The 6,600-nt window shown below is 23.5% G+C and overlaps 1 pseudogene; it reads right to left on the reverse strand.

Moving 5' to 3' along the window:
* Positions 1 to 871: 871 nt before the first annotated feature.
* LOC132697548 (cytochrome c oxidase subunit 1-like) lies at positions 872 to 4,912 on the reverse strand (annotated as a pseudogene).
* Positions 4,913 to 6,600: the final 1,688 nt, after the last annotated feature.

Raw genomic sequence — 6,600 nt, forward strand, 5'->3', positions numbered from 1 at the left:
CTTTTATTTTAATTATTTAATTTAATAATTTAAATAGCTTATATAATAGAGCATAGTATTGAAGATACTAAGGAAATAATTTTATTTTTAAATAATAAATTTATAGATAAATATATCAATTTTACAGTGAAAATGTAATGTTTTAAATTAAACTATATAAATATTTCTATGTATATATATATATATATATATATATATAGAAATATAAACGCACTTAGCGCTTTGAACCTATGTTAGAAGCATAGTTTAAAGAATATTTCTTTAATTGGAGAAAACTCAATTTTATCATTAACAGTGATAGACCTCTATTTTGGTTTCAATTAAAGTAAGGATTATTCATCTAAATTTTAGGTCGAAACTAAAGGCAATTTTTTGCTTCATACTATTTTATAAGATAAATTTATGGAATATCTTTTAAATGCAAATTAAATGTTTTTCTTAAACTATTATCCTTTAGTTTGATCATTCTAATGCCCCTAATTTCCATTCGTGAAATAACCCCAGTAAAAGAATAATTAAAAAAAAACTAATAGAGTAAAATAATCTAAAAATATTTGAAAATTTTAATGAGAAAATAATTGGTAAGAGTAATGTTAATTCAATATCAAAAATTAAAAAAATTAGAGCAATTAAGAAGAAATGTAATGAAAATGGTATACGAGAATTATTTTTTGGATCAAATCCACACTCATAGGGCCTACTTTTCTCACGATCGATTAATGTTTTTATAGATAAAAAATTAATTAAGATTATTAATATTAAAATAACGATTATAATTATTAATGATAGATAAAAAATTATTATTATTATTTATACTAAAAATTTAGATTTTTTGATTGGAAGTCAAATATAATAATTTATATTATATAAATAAAATTATCTTCTTCATCAGTAAATAGATAAATATAAAAATAATCATACTACATCTACAAAGTGTCAATATCATGCGGCAGCTTCAAATCCAAAGTGATGAATTGAAGAAAAATGCCTAATAAATAGACGAATTATTATAATTAAGAGAAATGTAGTACCAACAATAACATGAAATCCATGAAATCCAGTTGCTATAAAAAAACAAGTTCCATAAATAGAATCTGAAATTGAAAACGAAGCTTCATAATATTCAAGAGCTTGAAGTAGAGTAAAGTAGATCCCTAGGCCAATAGTTCATATAAGTCTTTGAAGTGCTTGAGAATAGTTATTTTCTATTAATCTATGATGAGCCCAAGTTACTGTAATACCTGAAGTAACAAAATTAATGTATTTAATAAGGGGATATTTATAGGATTAAAAGTATTAATTGATTTAGGGGGTCATATTATTGCCAATTCAATATTAGGAGAAAGACTATTATGGAAAAATCTTCAAAAAAATGAAATAAAAAATAAAATTTCAGATGTAATAAATAAAATTATCCCTCATCGGAGCCCGGATGAAACTTTTAGAGAATGCAATCCTTGGAGGGTTCTTTCTCGTGTAATATCTCGTCATCATTGAAATAAAATTAATAGTATAGAAATTAATCTAAAAATCAATAGATCAATTTGATATAAGTGGAATCAAGAAATAAGCCCTATTAATAGATTTAATAAATTAAAAGAAATTAATAGTGGTCAAGGCCTTGGATTTACTAAATGAAAAGGATGATTTTGAGTTGTCATTAATGAATTTCTCTAGCATAAAGAGTAATAAGAATAGAAAATACATATGCTTGGATTAAGCTCACTGCAGATTCTAAAATTAGTAATAAAATTTGAATAAAAATCAAAACATTAATTGTTAGAAAATTTATATATTGACCTATATTTCCTAATAAGGTTAATAATAAATGGCCGGCAATTATATTAGCCGTTAAACGAATGGCTAATGTTATTGGGCGAATTAAATTTCTAATTAATTCAACAATTACTAAAAATGGCAATAAGAGAGCAGGGGCTCCCATGGGCACTAAATGAGCTAATATATTTATTGTATTAAAGGTAATGCCAAAGATTATAAAAGTTAGTCATAATCTTAAACTTAAACTTAAAGTAATAGGTATATGGCTGGTTCTAGTAAAAATGTAAGGGAATAATCCTATGAAATTATTTAGTATAATAAAAATAAAAATTCTTAATAAAATTAATGTTGATCTTTTTATATTTTGAGGAAGCAGGATTTTTAATTCTTTATGAATTCTTCTAGTAAGAATAATTCAAGATATATTATAACGAGAAGGAATAAATCAGAAAAAAGATGGTAATAGAATCAAACTTAATATAATTCTTAGCCAATTTAAGTTAAATAAATTTGTAGAAGGATCAAATGAAGAAAATAAATTTATTATCATTTTCAGTAAGTTTTAGGTAAATTTAAATTTTTAAAATAAATTTTATTATTAATTTTAGGCAAATAAATATAATAAGTTAAAATAATAATAATAATAAAAATTCTAATTGTGTAAATATATAAAAATGATCAACTTAAAGGAGCTATTTGTGGTATTAAAAACTAACGGGGCGCAGATATTTTTAACTTGACAAGTTAATGTTTTATAATAAAACTAAGTTTTTCATTAGAAGTAATTTTTTAGTTTACTATAAATTGATTTAAGAGATCAATGCTTAAAATTTCAGCCATCTAATGTTAATTATTTTTTAATCATTTAAGAAAAAAATTAGAAGAGATTCTTTCTACTACAATAGGTATAAACCTATGATTGGAACCGCAAATTTCGGAGCATTGACCAAAGAAAATTCCGGTTCGATTAATAAATATATTTGCTTGATTAAGACGTCCAGGAGTTGCATCAATTTTTAGCCCAGCTGAAGGTAAAGCTCATGAATGGATGACATCTTCTGAAGTAATTAATAGGCGAATGTAAGTGTTAAAAGGAATTACTATTCGATTATCAACATCTAATAATCGAAAGTTGAAGTTATTTTGTGGAATTATATAAGAGTCATAATTGAAATTTTGTAAATCTGAATATTCATATGTTCAGTATCATTGATGTCCGATAATTTTAATAGAAAGGGCAGGTTTATTTAGTTCATCTATAATATATAATAATCGCAGAGATGGCAAAGCAATTATAATTAAAATTATAATGGGTATAATAGTTCAAATTAGTTCTATAGTTTGGTTTTGTAAAAAGAATCGATGGTTAAATTTATTTAATAAGTAAGATAATATAATTTGACTAATTAAAATTGTAATGATAATTAAAATTATTAATCTATGATCATGGAAAAAAATTAATTGTTCTATTAAGGGTGAAGTACTGTCCTGTAATGTTAATGTTTTTCAAGTAGACAATTCTAAAAAAAGATAAACTTTATATTAAGAGCTTAAATCTTATGCACTATTCTGCCATTTTAGAATTTAGTAATTAAAGGGATTTCATTAAATCTATGTTCAGCGAGTGGTAGTGATCTTAATCATTCAATTGAAGAGGAAAAATTTAAAGTAGTTAATGTTTGTCGGCTAAGAATTAAACTTTCTCAAATAATATAAATAAAGAATATTAATCTTAGTGTAGAGATTAATCTACCGATTGAAGAAATGATATTTCATTTAGTAAAAGAATCTGGATAATCGGAATAACGGCGAGGTATTCCTCTTAATCCTAGAAAATGTTGAGGGAAGAAAGTTAAATTTACTCCAATAAATGTTACAATAAAATGTCTTTTTAAAAGTTTATTATTGAGAGTTAACCCAGTAAATAACGGGTATCAGTGAATAAATCCTGCAATAATTGCAAATACTGCCCCTATTGATAAAACATAATGAAAGTGGGCAACAACATAGTATGTATCATGAAGAATAATATCAATAGATGAGTTAGCTAGGACTACTCCAGTTAATCCGCCAATAGTAAATAAAAAAATGAAACCTAATGATCAAAGTGTAGTTGGTTCAAAATTTAATTTAGTTCCATAAAGTGTAGCTAATCATCTAAAAATTTTAATACCGGTTGGAATAGCAATAATTATAGTGGCAGAAGTAAAGTAGGCCCGAGTATCAACATCTATTCCGATAGTAAATATATGATGAGCCCAAACTAAAAATCCTAAAAGACCAATAGCTAATATTGCATAAATTATACCTAAAGTTCCAAAAGTTTCTTTTTTATTTCTTTCTTGAGAGACAATATGAGAAATTATTCCAAATCCTGGAAGAATTAAAATATAAACTTCGGGGTGTCCAAAAAATCAAAATAAATGTTGATATAAAATAGGGTCCCCCCCTCCGGCTGGATCGAAGAATGAGGTATTAATATTTCGATCAGTTAATAATATAGTAATAGCTCCCGCAAGTACGGGAAGAGAAAGAAGAAGTAATAGAGCAGTAATACCGACAGCTCAAGAAAAAAGTGAAATTTGATCTATGGGTATATTATGAGGCCGTATATTAATAATTGTGGAAATAAAATTTGTTGCCCCTATAATTGAAGAGATTCCCGCTAAATGTAAGCTAAAAATTGCTAAGTCAACTGAACTTCCTCTATGAGCAATATTAGATGCTAGTGGAGGATAAACGGTTCATCCTGTTCCAGCGCCTTTTTCAATAATTCTTCTAATTAATAGAAAAGTTAAAGATGGCGGTAAAAGTCAAAAACTTATATTATTTATACGGGGAAAAGCTATATCAGGAGCACCGAGTATTAGAGGAACTAATCAATTGCCAAATCCTCCAATTATGATAGGTATAACTATAAAAAAAATTATAATAAATGCATGGGCTGTAACTATTACATTAAAAATTTGATCATCACCAATTAATGATTGAGGATTTCTTAGTTCAATTCGAATGATAAAACTTAGAGAAGTGCCCACTAATCCAGATCAAAGCCCTAAAATAAAATATAGTGTACCAATATCTTTGTGATTAGTAGAGTAAAGTCATTTATTCGGTAAATTTAATAAAGTGGCTGAAATTTTAGGCGATGAATTGTAAATTCATTTATAAATATAAATATATTTCTTTATTAAACTATATAGTCTATAGGAATAGGATTTTAAGATGCAAGCTTAAAGGAAATTTAAATTGGTTTATAGTTTAAGAATTAGGAATAAATTCTATTGTTAACTTTGAAGGTTTATAAAGTTTTTTTAACTTAAATTCTTTTTTAAAAAAATAAAATTAAAAAAATTATAAGTCCTATAAATGAGATTATATTAGTTAAATAAATAAATAGATTTAACTTAAAAATATTTTTAGAGTGGGAAATTATTTCTGTATGATTAATTATTAATATAGGAAGTGCGATTCGAATATATATGAAAATTATAATTAAAGTTGAGATTAATATTAATAATCTTAATATAAAAAAGTTATTATTAATTAATTTATTGATAATTAATCATTTAGGTAGAAATCTAAAGAAAGGCGGTAATCCTCTTATAGATAAAAAATTAAGAGAAAAAATGAATTTAAAATATTTAAATTCATTTAGAGAATAAAATAATTGTGTTAAAGAATAGATTTTATTAACATTTAAAATTATAATAATATTGATTGATAGGATAAAATATATAATAAAATATATAATAAAAATTTGTATATTAATTAGTCTTGCAATTAATCAACTTATATGATTAATAGAAGAATAAGCTAGAATTTTTTGTAGATTAATTTGATTAAGTGATTGAATTCTCCCAACTATTGAAGATATAATAATAATGATAGAAATAAATAAGGTAATAGAGAAATTATAGGAAATTATAATTAAAGGAGCAATTTTTTGCCAAGTTATTAAAATTAAAGTGTTATTTCAATTTAATCCTATAATAATTTCCGGGAATCAAAAATGAAAAGGAGCGGCGCCTAATTTTATAAATAATGCACAATTTAATATAATTATTAGAATATTATTATTAAAAAATAAAGGATTAATATGTAAGTTAAGAATAATTCTAAACAGTAGAATATTTGAAGCTAAAGCTTGGATAATAAAATATTTTAATGCTCTTTCTGATGAAAAAATATTTTTAGAATTGATTATTAATGGAATAAATGATATTATATTAATTTCTAATCCTATTCATATTGAAAATCAAGAATAAGAAGAAATGACTAATAATGTTCTGAAAATTAATGTATTTAAAAATAATAATTTATAAAATTTAATAATTAAAAAGAGGGAGGAATAATCTCATAATTGGGGTATGAGCCCAAGGGCTTAGCTTAGCCTATCTTTTTATATTTAAGTATAAGAGGTATAAAAGTTTTTGACACTTTAGGAAATAGTTTAATTCTATTAAATATAAGTATTAATTATTATTATATAAATAATTGTACTTAAAATATTTCCTTATTAATTATTATTATATAAATAATTGTACTTAAAATATTTCCTTATTAATTATTATTATATAAATAATTGTACTTAAAATATTTCCTTATTTATAATTATTATATAAATAATTGTATTTAAAATATTTCCTTATTAATTATTATTATATAAATAATTGTACTTAAAATATTTCCTTATTAATTATTATTATATAAATAATTGTACTTAAAATATTTCCTTATTAATTATTATTATATAAGTAATTGTACTTAAAATATTTCCTTATTTATAATTATTATATAGCGCTTAGGTTAAGATTCAGG

The sequence above is a fragment of the Cylas formicarius genome, unplaced genomic scaffold (genome assembly GCF_029955315.1).
Source record: "Cylas formicarius isolate icCylForm1 unplaced genomic scaffold, icCylForm1.1 PGA_scaffold_216__1_contigs__length_13512, whole genome shotgun sequence".
Classification (NCBI taxonomy): Eukaryota; Metazoa; Arthropoda; class Insecta; order Coleoptera; family Brentidae; genus Cylas; species Cylas formicarius.